At 40.4% G+C, this 19,452-nt stretch overlaps 1 pseudogene; it reads right to left on the reverse strand.

The window, feature by feature from the left end:
• Positions 1 to 7,557: 7,557 nt before the first annotated feature.
• Positions 7,558 to 14,020, reverse strand: LOC143379568 (heat shock cognate 71 kDa protein pseudogene; annotated as a pseudogene).
• Positions 14,021 to 19,452: the final 5,432 nt, after the last annotated feature.

The raw sequence follows: 19,452 nt of genomic DNA on the forward strand, positions 1-19,452 counted from the left end.
ACTTCTATCCTCTCTGAACTTTATTTTATTTTGGTTTGCAAAAGGGAAATTAAATGATTGCTACTTCCAAGGCATTGATGACATAATGTATCTGAAGTTTTCTAGCATATTAAAAGTGCACTTTTCTGGGCAAGTTGCTCAGTTTCCTTTGGCCCATCTTCTCATCTGTGCCAAACCCTGTTCACGCCTTTATGTATTTACCCAGTGAGGTCCCTTCACCTCTTTGAGCAAATGTACGGCTCTCCTCAAGTCCCAGAGACCACCACAACCCTATGGTTTTATCCTCCACAAGGAACCTGGGATGACATTAGAAATCACATCTTCTGCTTCTCTTCTAAATAGTTATTTCATAGTTGTTTTCTTTTCCTTGAGTTACTAGGTTCTAGCATTGGGAAAGAAAAATCTGACAAACTTTAATTCTTTGTGGGCAATACTGAAAACATTTGATACTCTTTAGTTATTTATTCACTTAATGTGTACTTAGTTCTTTGACAAACATGGCAGTATGCTAGCACATATTACTGAATATGAGTAAAATATGATCTTTTTTCTCCCAAGAATCCTAAAATCCCAGTTCAAACAAATAACAACAAACCGAAACATACATAGGAATAAGTACAATGCATTAACTACAAACTGGCTTATGTTACTTGTAAAATTATTTGCAAAGTGAGTACCACAATGGATTCTGATCAGAAATATTGGCAAAGCTTCTGTAGGGAGGGGTTTATTTACTACAGATCTTAAAGCACAAAAGCATTTTGACATATGGAGAAGAGATGGGAACTTTTCCATTAAACCTCCCTGAACCATTTCCGTCAGAATTTCCTGCCTACTCCTTTGTATTTTGTTTCCAGATTTATTGCATCAATTATCCCTGGCTGTTTTATAGTCCAACTGTGTGGGTGGCCACTGCTTCACCTCACAGCAGGCCCTGGGGAGCAAGATCTCTAAGGTGACTCATCTCTGCATCACTTCCATTGAGATTCAAGTTTTAAGCCCTCTGCACCTCCTCCTGAACCCTCTGTCTTCTTGCCAGATGCAGATAGGAGAGAAAGAATAGGTATGAAGTGAAACAGAAGCTGTGTGCTAAATTAAAGAGGGGAAAGGGTTAGGGAAGCATTGATAACAGCAAATGCCAATAAATTGCAGGTCAAACGTCCTTCTAAGATGTTTGGGAGAATTTGCCAGATTTCCTGTGTTGTACCTTATTTTGAGATATTTGTAAATTCCTATGTGAAACAAGCAGACGAGAAACAGATTTTTGATAATCTTTTCAAAATCAAGGATGCTTAATGCTGTAGGATTTGTTTCAGCAGGTTTGATTTGTGTTAAACGTGGTCATTTATGCGAGATGCTTTCTACAAAGAATGATAAGTGCTCATAATGAAGAGAAGAGGTTTGATAGTGGGGTAGGACTGTTCTCTTGCCATCCATGAAGGACTTCTGAAGGGGGAGAAATCAAGGGAAAATATGCAACCAAGTACAGACTTCTCATTCGTCGAAATTCAGAAAAATAAGAAACTTAAAAATGGGGTGAATCACAGAATAGAGTATCAATGGCACTGAAAAAAATATATAAATTTACTTACCATTTTTAACTCACAGAATGTTTCCATCAGTTAAAATTTAGAAACTATAGCATTTTATCCAATGCAACAATACATAAAGCATTTATTAATTATTTATTGATTGGGAGAGAAGCTATAGAGGTTGAATAATGGCTACCCCAAAATATAAAATTTTCCCTGGAATGTGTAAACGTTAATTTATTTGGGGAAAAATGGTCCTTGCAGATGTGTTCATGTTAAGGATCTTGCAATGGGGAGATTTTTCTGTTATCAGGACCATCCATAAATGCTGTCCTTAATATCCTTGGAAGACAGTCAAGGCTGATGGCAGAGGGAAGAAAATGAGACCATGAGGGATGCAAAGTCTCCAGGAACCTGAAGAGGCAAAGAGCGATGGTCTCTGGGGGATGTCCCTGGGAATCTGGCCCTGCCACCATTTTGATTTGAGGCTTCTGACCTTCAGAACTGTCAGAGAATGGATTTCTGTGGTTTTAAACCATCTAGTTTGTGGCAATTTGTTTGAGTAGCTCTAGGAAATGAACACAGCTTTCTGATTTTTATAAATTGAAGATGATCTGAAAAGTTGCAATTAAAATAACTAGGTGAATTTTTAAATAACTAAGCTATATAATGTAAACATCTATAGTGCAATAAACATAAGCTTTTGAAATAATAAATAACTTATTGAATAATAGTATGTGGGCAGCATGTGAAGAACAAAGACCTGGAGTTTAGAGGGAGGTTCTCAGTACGCTGCAGGTCTCAGAAGGAGCTCAAGGATGAGAGGTCTGTGGACTTCTACAGAGCATAGATTTGAAATCCTGTGTGTATGTCAATCAATTCATGTTCCAGTTGTCCTGTGGTGAATCCTGGGGTAAAAGCTTGAACACATTGGTTAATTTTTCTCCAAGTGTCTTATGTTACCACTTGAAATTTGTTTTTTACAACTTTTAGGCATAATTAGGAACAAAGATAGATGCATTTATTATTCTGATCTGAATTTATGTGAATTTTAGTTCTATCAAGGTCAGACAATTCTGACCAGCAGTTCAGCAATCATGGATAGGTTATAAAATGAATGTCAGTGAATTTGTGTCCTGTGAAATATTTTGTTGAAAATCACTTTTTTCCCCATAGTCCAGAATGAGTCTGAGATGGCCAGTAGTGAGTAGCCCAAGGACTTCAAAGGGTTTGAAATGCTAAAGCAGATAATGCATGGGTTGGTCTTCACAGGCAGGTAAGGTGGATACCAATAACAGTATATCTTATGTGATTACTCTGTATTTTATGTGGAGTAGATTGTTTTAAACTTTGCATTTGTATTGGTGTTTAGTCTTTCCAAGGCACTATAATTCAGTTGCCATGACAAATTTCACATGGTGGGAGTATTATTTGTAATGAGTATCATTTTTACATGGATGGTGTATTATTCTATAGGGCCACAGTGACAGAGAGTACAGACTGGGTGACTAGACAACAAAAATTTATTTTCTCTAAATTCTGAGAATGAATGAATCCCATAGAGAGTAAGGAATGCTTATGTTTATGAATTTAAAAATAGACAACATTCACTATACACATTTAATTATTCATGTAAAAAATATAATGATTCCTTATACTGTGAAAAGTGGGAAGAAGGGTCTGATGATTCAGCATACCTTTTCCCTTGCCCTATATTATATGGATGATGGAAATGCCCTTGTTAGGAAAGTCAGAGATATTCATCTGTCATATTTAAATCTGTCTTAATTGCAATCTATGAGCCCCTTATTCTTCAAAATGTTAGTAGAGAATTCAGATGGGATTGTCTGAATTCGTAGTCTTCTCTGAGATCAGTGGGAATCTCAACTGTGCTTCTCCCACCTTGTATGACATGAACAATGATACCCAGTTAAAGCCTTTTGACAATTTTAGGTGCATCATAAAATTTTTTTAAAGAACAAATTTCAGCCACAATTCATAAGCTGTATCCTGTAGGAAATTAATTGAATTCACATAAAAAGTTTTAAAGGATCCCCGTTAAACAAAACGAAGATGTTTCTATGCCGTAGCATTTCTTTGAATTTTTAATTTTCTCAAGTGAATTAACATTGGTGAATATATCACGAAATATTTCTAGCACTTGTTTGTAGAAAACTTTGTGGAAGAAATACACATTTTGAATACACATTTTGAAGCAGAAAGCATGGGAAGTCTTCCATTACTAATATCAACCTTCCTTCTCTTTTAAACCTACGGATTTTCACTTTTATTTTTTTCATGAATTATATAAGGTCTTTAGTTGGTAGGATCTATATATGCATTGTCATGTGACTCATGGACTGACTTAGATGTTCAGTGCTGATTTTCAGACTGTCCTCTATTAAGACAAGGATGAGCAACCTGTGAATGTAATCTCTGAAGCTGGGCAGGGATGAAGGGGCCAGGCTACATGGGGGCAGTTGCCTTCAGCAGCGGGGGCAAAGGGCCTGAAACCAGCTGGCCCCACAGAGCATGGCCATGGCCAAGAGGCTGGCAGACTGCTGCTCAGCAGAAATCTCGTCAGCTCTAGGAGGTTTATGAAACTATTACTTGGGAACCAGTAATATTTTCATACAAGGGAAGTGAGTTTCATAAGGATTTTCTAATTGACCCAATATTCAAACATCTGCTAAAACACACAACGTTGAATTTGAATACAAGGTTTGGGTTTTGCTCTGCTTTTACTCCACAGCCTGATCTCTGCTCAGATTTGGATATGAATGGACTTAGAGTCCTGGAGCTCAACTTATACCTTACTGGATATTCTTCTCTTAGTGGCTCTTACTTTTAAAGAAGGTAATATTTGTCCAGGGATTTGCCCAGGGTCATGCAGCCTTCAGTGGCTAGGTGAACACATACTTTTCCCACCCCAGGAACACTTTTGGGCCAGAGAAATATTATATGACAGTGAAGTATGATATGTGCTAGTGGGCGTTGCAATATTTTCAAATCTATCATTTATTGTTTATCAAGTTTATGACCTTAAAATTAGAAAGAATTTTCAGTCTTAGGGAACCTGAAATTTAATATAGATAAATTATATAGGGCCTACAAAACTGTGATGATATAAGGTATAAATATTGTTGACGGATGAAGGATTTTGTGAGATAAAGTATAAAATCTGGATTTCTTCTTCAAGGCAAGATGTACAACTTAACAATGATCAGAAGATGTGCTTAGCTCTTCAATTTCTAGCATAATTTTGACATATTCTTATTTATGTTATAATAAGTAAATAAATTCATTGGTTGTTATCTTCACCTATTATTCAATATTATTGCTTAAAATGACACAAATATTAACAACTAGAGATTGAGGCTTTAGTATTCACTAATCAATCTTAAACTTTAATTTAATTACATTATTTCTCATTATCACTGTGCTTGGATTTCAGCTGTTGTGACTGAGAAACTGTTTATTATAATATCATGATTTCCAACAATTTATATAAGATTAGACTACTTAAAGATTGTTAGCAGCAATATTTGTAACAGCACACCAGAATGTCTCATTTGAGATCTAATTAAGGCAATCTATGAAGTAATTAATAGAAACTCACAATTTTGAGAAAGAGAGAGAGAGGAAAATCTTTCTCAGTTTGACACCTCAACAATGAAGCAATTTCATTTCTTTTCATCAAAAGAGCTTCTTCTTTTGCTTAATAAAGACCACATTAAAAAACATGAAGTTTCAAATTTATTTATTCCCTTCTGTCTTCTAATGCCTTTTCATTATGCATTATGATTTCAATCTCCAGAATCCATGGGATCGTTACAGTAAGAATGAAATAACTGGAACATCATTTTGGACACAGGCTACAATTTGCGAGTTCAGTCAAAACAGTTGGTGTGATCAGCAGCTACTTGAAATTCATATTTAAACTGCTGTTCCCCCACACATTGGAATGAAGCAATTTGAATCCATAAATTTAGAGTTAACAATGTCATCTTAAGACTCTCTATCCTAAGTCCTTGTGTATGTACTTACGAGGAATCTGGCTAACAACCAATTCAACAGATAGTTCTACTTCCTGTTTTTTCTTAGCTGATGTGTACCAATCCATGCCCAGCTGCTTCTAATTCAGAGAGCCTGAAAACGACAGTATCTTTCCCTAATTACCTCCTAAATCAACCTCCTAGTGATATGGGTAGCAGACTGAAAAGAGAGAACACAGACATTCCTGGTCGGAGCAGGGAACCCTGGAGCACAGATCCAGAGAGGAGGGCTGGATGCACTTTGGATGTTTCTGTGATGGACCTGAATGAGGCAGAATCACTGCAGCCCCCTGAGTCCCAAATCCCCATTTGACAAATGAAGAGCTTGAGCAGCAGTATTGATGGTCAATGCCATACACCCTACAACCCCTGATCGTCTGTGTGTGTGTGTGTGTGTGTGGTTTCTTTGTTGTCACGACTTCAGAATTCTATGTACGTCATTTAGCAGGGTACCAGTCCCTCTTCCAAGCACTTTCTGAACATTAATGGGGCAAATTTGTCATCACTGCCTTTTGATTTTCCAAACAGGTTGTTTACTAATAAAGAGTTCATATCCAACTCACCCATTCAAGGCACAGTTCCGTGACTGAGCACACTCATAAAGTGCTGTGTACATCCCCATAGTTGATTTTTAAAGGCATCCAGTACCTTAAGGAGGAATTCTGTACACCTTGGCCCTCATCAGCACCCATTTTTCCATCTTTTCCAGCCTTAGGAAACCACTAAAGCACTTCTGTCTCTGCAGATGTGCCCGTTCTGGGTGTTTGATCGGTGGAATCATACAACCTTCGCACCTGGCTCCTTTCCCTTGGCATAGTCTGTTTGGGGTTCATCAACTTTGCAGCAGGTACTATTACCTCCTTCCTTTAAATTGTGAATGATATTCTGCTGTACGGGTGCCCCCACATTTTATTTATCCACTCATCAGTTGATGGACATTTAGAATGTTCCTACTTTCTTGGCTATCATAAATCATACTACCATTAACAATCATGTGTGAGATTGTGTCCTGATGTTTTTATTTATCTTGGGTATATAGGAGCAGAATTGTGGGGTCAAAGGGCTGTTTGATGTTCAGTCTGTTGAAGAAGGGACAGGCTCTTTTACAGAGAGACTGCCCCACGTGCATTTCCACCTTTAGTACTTGAGGGTTCCAACGTCCTCATCCTTGCTGACATTTGTCATCTCTTTTTGATGATAGCCTTTTTAGATTGAAGTGACATCTCTGGCAGTTTTGACTTGAATCCTTTGATGGCTAAAAATGTTGAACATCTTTTCATGTGCTTATTGGCTAGTTCTATTTCTTCTTTAGTGAAATGTCCTTTCAAATCCGTTGCTCATTTTAAAAATTGGTTTTGTGTCTTTTCACTATTGACTGATGTGTTAATAATACATTCTGTGTACCATTCTCTTATCAAATATGTAATTTGAAAAAAAAGATTATTCCATTCTACAAGTTATCTTTTCACTTTCCTGATGGTACTTTTTGACACATAGACTTTTTAATTTTAATCTCTCTCTTAACACACACATACACACACACACACACACACACATTTGCTGCCTATATTTTTGTTTTCATATTTAAGAAAACTTTACCCAATTTATGCCTCCACCTGAATTTTTAATCTAAATCAATTTAGTTTAAAGCTCAGCTGAATTTTTAATTTTCACCTCTATATAAACCAAAAATGAAAGCCCACCCATAACACTGAACTTGTGTCTCAGACACTCAGTTCATATTTGATTTACAAAGTGACACAATATCTTATTGTAGTTTTAGGTAGCAAATCTTTGCCATTTTTAAATATAGATTTTTTTTTTTGAGACATTGCATTTTGCCCTTACAATACGGTACTTATAAAGTGGAACGCTATTTCCTTCCCCTGTGCACATGTTCCATATTATTCAAGTATTGAGATGCCCAGTGATTTACTATAACAGCAACTTTAAAACTACCATGGAATTTGCTACAAATTTGGGCCCTTCCATATCTTTCTGTGGAACAGTGCTGCATCTAAACTTGGGCTGGCTTGATCAACCTCTTCAATGGTGATCCCAGAGGAATCACCAAGAGGGAGGAGCTCCCCCCCAGGGAACCCCCCCAGGCATCCTACCAGCATGCCTCCTGCACTCTGGGGCAACATGGTGATGATGGGGTTGCTGACCTTCTCCAGCTCTTTTTACCAATGTTCAGATTCTTCCTTCTCTGCAGTCTGATTCTTATCCAGCCCGTTGATGATTACATTTGTCAAAAAATCTTCTGTTTCTCCTCTTCATTGATCTTGCCTTGAATTTTCCCATCTTCTACTGTTGCTTTCATGTTGAATGCATAGGACTCCAGCAAATTCTTGTATGATACCTGGTTCCTCTGCTTACTTTTCAGCTTCCTGCACCATGTACTCAGTGTCCTCCTTGCAACAGCCTCTGTCATTAGTGATGGTAATCTTATTCTCTTTTCCTGTACTCTTGTCTATGGCAGAGAAGTTGACGATGCTATTGATGTCAGTATCAAAAGAGACTTTAATCTGAGGAACACCAGGGGGTGCAGGAGGGAGGGATGCCTGTGAGTCCAAACTTGCCAAGCTGGTTGTTGTCCTTGGCATGAAATGCTCACCTTCCTATACCTGAATGAGCACACCAGGCTGGTTGTCAGAGTAGGTCATGGAGGTGTGTGTCTGCCTGGTAGGAAGGGTGGTATTGCGCTTGGTGAGGACCGTCATGACTCTACCAGCAGTGCCAATACCAAGGGAAAAAGGGATGACAAACAAGAGCAGCATATCTTGAACATTTGCAGCTTATCTCCAGATAAAAAGGCTGCCTGGATAGCTGTACCAGGAGCACAGCCTCCTCAGGCTTGCTACCCTTATCAGTTCTTTTCCACTGAAGAGGTCCTGCCTGAGCTTCAGAATCTTGGGCATATGAATTGAACCACCCACCAGTACAATATCATGGATTTGTGACTTGTCTAGTTTGGCATCTTGAAGAGCTTTTCCTACAGGATCTAGGATGCCATGGAACAGGTCAGCATTCAGCTCTTCCTACTGAGAACAAATAATGGAGGTATAAAGAGAATAAAGAGAATCAGCAGAGAAAATTGTAGAGAGAGTCAGTCGGTACTGGCCTGAGTGCTGGAGGCGAGGGTACGCTTAGCTCTTGCACATGCAGTGTGGAGATATTGGATAGCTCTTTTGTTCCCACTGATGTCCTTTTTAGGCTTGTGCTTGAACTCAGCAATAAAAGTCTCTCCTGCTAAGTGGGTGTCTTCAGCTGTGTATTTGACCTCAGAGTTTCCATCTTCAATAGTGAGGATTGACACATGGAAAATTGATGGTGATTTATGTAAATATAGAAGTATTTACATGTAAGTAATTTGAATTAACCTACCCAGAAATAACTTTCTATATTTTAATATGTTTTTCTTTTAGAAGCTTTGGATTCACTGTAAGTCCCCAAGATAATGCAGGGAATTTCCATGTACCTCACTCCCAGTTCTCTCTGTTGTTAATGACTTACATCAGGATGTCCTTTACCATGGTTATGAACCAATTAGGATATATCAGATTAACTGACATCCATACGTTCTTTGTACTTCCTGAGTTTCAATTCAACATCCCTTTTTTCCTTCCAGGATCCCAAGTAATTTTTAGTTACCATGTCTTCTTGAGTGGTTCTTGGTTGTGTCCGTTTCTCAGGTTTTTATTGGTTTTGATGACCTTGGCAGTTTAAAAAAAAATACTGGTCAGGTATCTTGTTGAATTTATATAGAGTGGATAAAATGATCTCCAGCTGGTATTTTCCTGATGCTTTTCTCATGATTAGAATGAAGTTCGAAGACTACATTTTAACCAGTAGTATGGAATTATAATTCAGGATATAAAATAAATAGCCATGAATCTATATTGATATAAAAATGATTAGATAATTTAAAAATTCAGGAAAAACAGACAAGTGTCTTGTGCAGAACAATTGTAAATTTATGTAGATATTCTGCCCTTGAGGTGGAATGTAATTCTCATTCTCTCGGAGTGTGGACCATGCACAGGGTGGATATCGATTCTTCCCCAGTCAGACCTTCAGATGAGAATGTATCCCAGCCAACAGCTTGACAGCAGCCAGTGAGGCACTGCGCAGAGGGCCCAGCTATTTCAGACCCCGTGACCTGCCCTTCAGTAAACGCTAGACCTCTGGGTGTTTCTGCAGACCTCTAAGTTATTGATAACTTGTTTCAAAGAATAAAAACTCAATACAATTGATAACAGAATGGCCATGAAATATTCTCTCTGAGAAAGTAAAAAGTGAAGTTTAAAGGAAAAAAATCAGAGATCCAATTAGACCTTTATGTTGTGAGATTACTGTTTATATTCAGAGGAGAAAAAAAAGTAGTTGTAATATACATTAAATCTACCTATCTCGAGGGGTAATCTTATCTATGTGATATAGATGACTTAGTTCTGTGAATGATTATGATGTCTTTCCTGGCATATTGGAAGGACCATGCTATAGGTCCCAGGTAGGTAGAACTTAAGACAGTTGTCATGCGGGTTTTCCACATTCTTCCACTTCCTGTAATTGCAGCTGGATCTACTTGTGACTCAGGAGTAAGGCCAGCTGATGAACTTTGTACAGCGAGGGGTTAGCAGGCAGGACCTGGTTCACTTCTGGGCTGCAGCACTTAATTTAACTTTCTGTTTCAAGGTTTCTTGCACACTCTGTTATAAGCAACAGTGAGCTTAGAGATGGTCCCTGCTAAGGCATTCTGGATTCTGAAAACAAGAATCGTGAAGAGCGGTCCCCTGCTCTCAGCTTAAGAAGGACATGTCACATGAAAGGGAAATACATTTTCATTGTTTTAGTTCATTAAAGTCTTAGATTTTATCATAGCATAACAAGCTCATCCTGTTTCACATAAGGCTCTGATGTCCACTTCAAAATTTACTAAATGTATGAACTTAAGCAAATTGCTCACATTCTCTGGTTGTTTCTACAGTTATACAGTGTGGAGGTGGGGTAAGAGTATGTAGCTCTTCAGGTTATTAGGGTAAATGTGATAAGTCATTTTTTTTTTTTTAGTATAATGACTTCCAGGTTCATCCATTGTCATTGAAAGTGACAATGAGTGCTTTCATTCTCCACTCATCCACTAATAGGTTGCTTAGATTGATTCTGTGCCTTATCTGTTGTAAACACGGGGCTTCAGATATGCCTTCAAAATATAGATTTCAATTCCTTTGGATATATACCTGGCAGTGAGGGAATGGACATTATTAACTAGCTGTCAAAATTGTGAGAATAACTAGTTATTCTTCTTCCTAAGCCTCAGTTCCCTCTATTTTAAAATATGAACATCACATAGGACATTGGACAGAGGTTGTTTTAAGAAATAAATAAAATTTTAAGAGGTAAAGAGGCAAGTAAAGAGCAGACACATACTAAGTGCTTGATCTTTGTTAGTTATTTTTTTCCTTTTATTTTTAAAATTGATTTTATTTATTTTTATTTATTTATTTTTATTGGTTGTTCAAAACATTACAAAGCCCATGACATATCATCTTCCATACATTTGATTCAAGTGGGTTATGAACTCCCATTTTTACCCCAAATACAAATTGCAGAAGCACATCGGTTACACATTCACATTTTTACATAATGCCATATTAGTGACTGTTGTATTCTGTTACCTTTCCTATCCCCTACTATCCCCCCTCCCCTCCCCTCCCATCTTCCCTCTCTACCTCCTCTGCTGTTGTTCAATTCTCTCCCTTGTTTTTTTCCCCCCTTTCCCCTCACAACCTCTTATATGTAATTTTGTGTAACATTGAGGGTCTCCTTCCATTTCCATACAATTTCCCTTCTCTCTCCCTTTCCCTCCCACCACTCGTCTCTGTTTAATGTTAATCTTTTCCTCATGCTCTTCCTCCCTGCTCTGTTCTTAGTTGCTCTCCTTATATCAAAGAAGACATTTGGCATTTGTTTTTTAAGGATTGGCTAGCTTCACTTAGCATAATCTGCTCTAATGCCATCCATTTCCCTGCAAATTCCATGATTTTGTCATTTTTTAGTGCTGTGTAATACTCCATTGTGTATAAATGCCACATTTTTTTTATCCATTCATCTATTGAAGGGCATCTAGGTTGGTTCCACAGTCTAGCTACTGTGAATTGTGCTTCTATGATCATTGATGTGGCAGTATCCCTATAGTGCGCTCTATCCAAAGTTCTCTGCAGGTTTAATGCGATGCCGATCAAAATCCCAATGGCATTTCTTGTAGAAATAGATAAAGCAATCATGAAATTCATATGGAAAAACAAAAGACCCAGAATAGCAAAAGCAATTCTAAGCAGGAAGTGTGAATCTGGAGGTATAGTGATACCAGATTTCAAACTGTACTACAAAGCAATAGTAACAAAAACAGCATGGTACTGGTACCAAAACAGGCGGGTGAACCAATGGTACAGAACAGAGGACACAGAGACCAATCCACAAAATTACAACTTTCTTATATTTGATAAAGGGGCTAAAAGCATGCAATGGAGGAAGGATAGCATCTTCAACAAATGGTGCTGGGAAAACTGGAAATCAATATGCAACAAAATGAAGCTGAACCCCTTTCTCTCGCCATGCACAAAAGTTAATTCAAAGTGGATCAAGGAGCTTGATATCAAATCAGAGACTCTGTGCCTGATAGAAGAAAAAGTTGGCTCCAATCTACATGTTGTGGGGTCAGGCTCCAAATTCCTTAATAGGATGCCCATAGCCCAAGAGTTAATAACAAGAATAAACAAATGGAACTTACTTAAACTAAAAAGTTTTTTCTCAGCAAGAGAAACAATAAGAGAGGTAAATAGGGAGCCTACATCCTGGGAACAAATTTTTATCCCTCACACTTCAGATAGAGCCCTAATATCCAGAATATACAAAGAACTCAAAAAATTAAACAATAAGATAACAAATAACCCAATCAACAAATGGGCCAAGGACCTGAACAGCCACTTCTCAGAGGAGGACATGCAATCAATCAACAAGTACATGAAAAAAATGCTCACCATCTCTAGCAGTCAGAGAAATGCAAATCAAAATCACCCTAAGATACCATCTCACTCCAGTAAGATTGGCAGCCATTATGAAGTCAAACAACAACAAGTGCTGGCGAGGATGTGGGGAAAAGGGTACACTTGTACATTGCTGGTGGGGCTGCAAATTGGTGCAGCCAATTTGGAAAGCAGTATGGAGATTCCTGGGAAAGCTGGGAATGGAACTACCATTTGACCCAGCTATCGCCCTTCTCGGGCTATTCCCTGATTTCATTTTTTAAATACATGACAGTGGAATGCAACACAATTCTTATTACACATATAGAACACAATTTTTCATATCTCTGTTTGTATGTAAAGTATGTTCACACCAATTCATGTCTCCATACATGTACTTTGGATAATGATGTCTATCATATTCTATCATCATTGCTAACCCCCTGCTCCTTCTTTTGCCCTCCCACCTATCTCCCCTGTCTAGAGTTCATCTATTCCTCCCATGTTCCCCCTCCCAACTCCAGTATAAATCAGCCTCCTTATAGCAGAGAAAATATTTGGCATTTGTTTCTTGGGGATTGGGTAACTTCACTTAGCATTATCTTCGCCAACTCTATCCATTTACCTGCAAATGCCATGATTTTATTCTCTTTTATTGCTGAGTAATATTCCATTGGGTATATATGCCACAGTTTTTTCATCCATTCACCTATTGAAGGGCATCTAGATTGGCTCCACAGTTTAGCTATTACGAATTGTGCTACTATAAGCATTGATGTGGCTGTGTCTCCATAGTATGCTGTTTTTAAGTCCTTTGGGTATAGACCCAGGAGAGGGATAGCTACTAGATTGGCAATGGGGACTCTAAATAGGGTAGTAGTCAGTAATGAGGTCCTGGACACTCAGAGCTAGTTTTACAGATGCCAGGGGCCCTAGGGATTGCAGGAGGGAGGCTGTCTAGCCCCCTGCATCTCTCTTCTTGCCACAGACTGGTTCCTTGGGCTGCTCCCTTGAATGTGGGGTGGGTGTCCTGGGCACGATGCTGCAGGCTGTGGGTCAGGGTTCCGTTTTTGTCCTCCTTCTGGCTATTGTCCCTGTGTAGTCTAAAAGCCCTCATCTCACTGTCATAGTGACAATCCTAAGACAAAAATCACGGTGGGAGTTTCTCTGCCTGTAACCCTTTGATGATGCCCACGTCCCCAGGATAAGTTCACAGGCCTGGGCATGTCACTGGAGGTATCCTGGGGTCCTGCTCCTTCCTGTGCTGCCAGCTCCAACCCTGCACACCGTGGGCAGGCTGTGGGCTTTGTCCTGGAGCGGGAACCGTCATTTCCATCTCTACTGCTGTCTGGGACTGCTTCTCGGCCCTGCGGATGGTTGTCTCTGCAGGGATCAGCTCCATCCCAAGGCCACTTCCGTCTCCCTCCCTGCAGCCTCCACTTGGCCATCACATTCTTTGGAGGCCTTCGCTGAAGCCATGAGGCTCCTCATCCATATTCCCCATTCACCATGTGGCCAGTTCTCCCCCAGAACTGACCACTTCACATAGGGCCACATCATCCTAGGTGCCTCTCCATTCCAGATGGGAGCTTCCCACAGGCAAAACCTGCTGTGTGTCCTCCTCCCCAGGGTTTCTAGCAGGTGCCTGCACATCTCTAATGTTCATCCCTGAGTGACAGACAGGGATTAGGACCAACATTTTCTAACTCCTTTTTGAAAGTCCTTTCCAATACATTGCATCTTATGAAAATGTGACATTAAAAATGAATTCTGCAAGATAAATTCAAGTGGTCAAGTGGAACCAAATATGATTAAGGCATTTTCAATCTGTCCTTCCTGACATTTCAGGAAATGTCTCTATTCTGAGGTTAAATATGAATCCAGCCAATTTGAAGGCAAACGCTGTTCTCTGCCTGACAGTCAGAATAGGAGAAAGGGGCCCTTTCTGAGCATGTGTTTGTGTCCCGGGATGGAAAAACACCTGACAGTTTTCTGATTAAGACTTCTGTAATGAAAAACTTGGTGCACCAAGAAAAGAGCCAACCTAAGGCAGAGAGAAAAAGCAAATCTCAAAGATAAAGCCAGTGGAAAAGACCAGGTTCAGTGGACTTTCATTTCTGAACCTCAAATAATTGAGAATGGTGCAGATGTGTGCACAGTTTGGGAACTCCTATGCTCCCAGACTCTCGCAATCTAGGCTGAAAGCAGCGTGTATGGTCTTGCAACAAGAAAGAGGAACAGCAAAATTGCAGGAGTCATAATACAAATAAAAAAGAGGGCATGGAGGGGTTTGAAGTAGCACACACCCCTGCCTCAGGCACTTACCAGTGTGGAGGTAAGATCAGGCTGAATCTGTTTAGGAGTATGTGTTAATTGTAGTTCAGAATCCTTGATTGACTGATGGTGTGTAAAGTTATCTATTAGATAATAGATAAATTCATTTATTTAGATAATAGATAAATGGGCTTGATTGCTGATGTTCTAGGAGAAATGTGTGTTGAATTTGTAAAGACAGATCTTCAAAGACTTTGTAACAAGGTAGATCTATGAAGTCTTGGTCAGGGAATGAACCAAGGAGTCTGTGTTGAGCAGGAGTGAGCACCCAATGGCTGACAGCTTCTCTTGGGTGCTTTCTATTTGAAGCCTCATTACTTTTATATCATTAGTTATCAAGAGCACTTCATCCTCATTTAATTAATCAGTTACCTAATTAATATTTGTGCAATATTTTTAATAATTGAAGCAAATTGGGAGATGGGAGGGGATGACAGATGTCCATGTACATAACTGGGAATGTACCAATTAAGCCAATCCAATTGGACCAACTGGATAAAACCTTAACCGATTCAGGGGTGGATTTAATGTTTTGTTTTGCTTTGGTTTGCTTTGCACCCTACAGCCGGAATGCAGTATGAAGAAAAATTCAGTGTCTGTAAGTAAATCCTAGGGTTAATCATGACCTTTTCCTGTTACTCTGTGAAGTTGAGCACCATTGGGATGTAATATACCATGAATCTGGAGCAAAAGAACAGACAGGTCATTTATTTTCCCAAGATATGTTCTAGCCTGGTATTGCATATGTTTCTAACATTGCCCGAGTACATGCTTATATATCATTATGCACCATGAGCTCAGTTTGTTGGGAATGTTTTAGACTCTGATTTTGTTCAGTCCTTATGCAAACTTTGTTCTACTTTGGAGACAAAGGATGACCTTGGTTTCAAATGGACAGATATGAACTCCATGGATTTCAAAACTGATCTTATTTCACCAAGTATAAAGACAAGGAAGGCGAATTGTGATCTGTGCTCCTGCTTGCCCCTCTCTCCGTGTGGCAGATGGGACCACTGGACAGCCAAGGTCTTTCCAATGGGGACTGACATGGCTTTGCAAATCTCCGTGTGGTTTTCCAGGGAGCACCGGATGGGATGGCCAACTTGGCCACACCTCTTCCTGTTCTTTGTCTACTCACAATTTTATATTATGTGAGACCTGCCTATAGAAAGTTGTTCAAGTCCTTCGTGTCTCCTATTGTTTCTCGACTAGGTCTTGAAGATAGAGGCTGAACATGGTGAATGGGAGAGGGTGTGCTTTCTGGGACTTATATAATACATAATATAATACAAAGGGAGAAATAGACCACCAAGGGCTGAGGTCACCTCCAGCCTCACAACATGAGGTCAGTCTTAGCTTCCAAACTACCTCTCCTCCAGTCCCACTCATGGGCTCTGGAGGAGGCATGGAGGTGTGCGTGGAGGGTGCAGCACACAGCCCTTGAGGAGCAATGGCTGAATGAGAACCAGTGCTCTGACTTTCTTCCCCTAACCTCTTGTCTGTGCCAATAGCCCACAGGGGACTAAGTGGTCAAAAATGGGTGATCTCCATGTTTCATATTCTGCACCACCTTAGCCTGTAGGTGAGCCAGAGTGAGCCCTGGCCACCAGCTGGCAGAACCCTGGCAGCAACCCCAGCTCGAGGATCTGCTTCATCTGCACAACCCATTGCCTGAACTTGGCCAGACCCCCTATGTATTCATCTGCTGGTCCTTGCCTGCCTCTTGTCTCTGGGTCTCAGATACCCTTTCTCTGCATGGCCTGCTGCTCCCAGTCATGGCTTCCCCTGACCCCTCAGTCTCTGCTTGGTGAACAGGCAAGCAGTTTGGGGGAGCCCCTTTACCTCACCAGCATCTACCCCAAACCTTCCATCCCTTCCACAGAAGAGTTCTTCACAAACTTGTCGTGAGGGGCAAAGGTGTGACTCATGCAGTCCAGGGGGAGAAATAAAGAATGTCCCCGCGCTTCTGCCCTTTTCAATGCTTTATTCACTCAAACTACTCTACAATTTCACTCTATAGGTTCTTAATCAAGAAAACGACAATCCTTAATGCTGGGCACTGCAATAGACATAAACAATCCACAGCAAACAAATCTAGGTTAGTCCTAAGCACTGCAGACACACTTGATCATGACAGGCTCATGACAGACATTCCCTCTGCATGCTAAGCTCAAGTGTCAGGTCTAAAGTCTCAAGCCCTAGGCTTTAAGTCCAGCAGATGCACACTCAGAATGAGGTGATCAGGTCAGGAACCGATAGAGGCCCCTCCTGGGGTGGAGCTGACGGCTGGTTGAGGAGAGGGTCATAGGGAGAAGTTGTGGCTCTACCCAGGGTCAAGATGTGGCTGCAGAGTTTGAGAGCAGTCAGGAAGATGCAGAGGATCAGCAGACGATAAGAAGAGTTGAGATGTCAGTCCACGTCCTCATCTGGCTCTCAGCGTGAGGGCATCAGTGTCGGCTGGCTGAACGTCTGTTCACTTGCTCCATCATTTATACTAAATCTTGGGGCTTCTCACCACCCTTTTAATCCTTATCAGCTGCCACTGGGTTTCTCAGTGATGTCATTTGCCCTGAGGTTAAATCATCTGGTCTGGTGGTCTCCACCCTGATTTTCTTGCCAGGACAACATGACAGAGACTTCACTCTGAGTTTTTCAGGGTGGGGAGAAGTGACTTGTTTATGTCAGGACTATGCATAGTGAGCATACTGGAGGGCTCCGTAGGCACCTGGTTTCAAAGGTGATTGCAGGTTTCAAAGTGGAGTTTTAAAATGGAGTTGCTTAGGCTCAGGCCTAAAGCCATCCTTACAAAACTAAAGGGTTTTTTAAAATTTTTTTTTTCTTCCCTTTGTCAGAACAAGAACAAAAAACCCCTTCTCAGGCCTCTTTCCTCTGTGGTGCCCTCATTTGTCAAGGAACAAACGTGGCAATTGCTGCCACTCCATCAACATGAGAGGAGTCATTTGCAGGGTACAACCCCGTTGTTATCTTTAGAACTCACCAGAGGGGCACATGCTTTTCAAAAGTGGCTTTCTGAAGAAAACCCCTGTACTTTTGCAAACCAGTTTATATAGATTTCCTTCGTCTCTGACCTAATGTCCTCTGTCTGCTCCCAGATCTGATCCTGGGTACCACATCCAGTTATTGCCAGGACCCCTCAGTTTCACAGGGTCTCCTGGAATTGATGACTTCACCAGTTTTGAGGAGCAGGGGTCAGTATTTTGTAGCTTGTGGCTTGTGGGACTTTTTCTGGTGTTTTCATCATGGTTGGACTGAGACTCTGATGTTCAGGAGGAAGATGGCAAATGCAAGCGCTATTTTCTTCACATTACATGCAGGGTACACAGCCACCTGGCTTCTGGGTGTGGATGTTGTCCTTGCTCACCTGGCCCAGGTGGTACTTCTTAGTGTTCCCCACTGCAGTTATTGTCTGCCCACCCCTTCCACGCCATGGTCTGCTACAGGAAGCACTGCACATGGCCTGGTAAGGGGTGAGGACTTGAGCTGAACCTCCTGGAGCCCAGGCACCTGCACACATTTTCGGAATTGTGCAACAGAGATTTGTCTTCTTCTCTACTTGTTCGTTTATAAATCATTCTAAACATCTATATGCATTAATGGATATTTATTTATTTTTCTTTTCTTTTCTTTTTTTTTTTTGGCAACTGAACCTAAGGATACTTTACCACTGAGCTATATCCCCAGCCCTTTTTATTCTTTGAGACCTAAGTTACCTAGGCTGACCATGAACTTGTGATCCTCCCGTTTACGCCTCCCAAGTCACTGGGCCTGGTGATTCATGGATATTTATCTTATATGTTGGGTTATTACCCAGTACCACTGCATTTTTTTAATCCCTCAAAGTGTTGCAGCTTTAGTGGATTGGGTCTTGCTAAATCACCCTGAACTTCAATCCTCCTGCCTCAACTTTCCAAGTAGCTAGGATACAGGCATGGGCCACTATGCCTGGTAGGGTTTGTTTTATAAAACACAAAAACTTACCTCTTGGAAGGAATTTAATGTTCTGTGATGATGGGAGGGAAGATGTCTACTTTGTGTAGTGATTTGGGCTTTCCATAGTGATTGTCATGAACTGTGCAAAATCTCAGTGCTTCAAATCCTCCTGTTGTCTAACCCTTGTGGGTCTGATACTATGGCTTCATTGGAATAGAGAAGAAAAAACACCTCTGAAGGGATTTAGGCAGACACGAGTGGCTCAGGAGGAGGTAGTAAGGGCTGCACAAGGCAGACACCCCATTCTTCATCCTTCCAGAACCAGATGCTTAACACAGTCAATGTCTATGTTATTTGACACTGAAGCTGCAGTATCCAGACAGCTCCAGATATTGATCTCAATGTATGGAATAAAAAACACATTCCGTTATGAACATTCAGATAGGTTGCCAAGGCACAGAGTACAATGCCTGGCAATACAGTACACATTTAATAAATATTTCTTAGGATAATTACGGATATTTTGAATATCTTGTTCATTTTATGACG

The sequence above is a fragment of the Callospermophilus lateralis genome, chromosome 13, assembly GCF_048772815.1.
Source record: "Callospermophilus lateralis isolate mCalLat2 chromosome 13, mCalLat2.hap1, whole genome shotgun sequence".
Lineage (NCBI taxonomy): Eukaryota > Metazoa > Chordata > Mammalia > Rodentia > Sciuridae > Callospermophilus > Callospermophilus lateralis.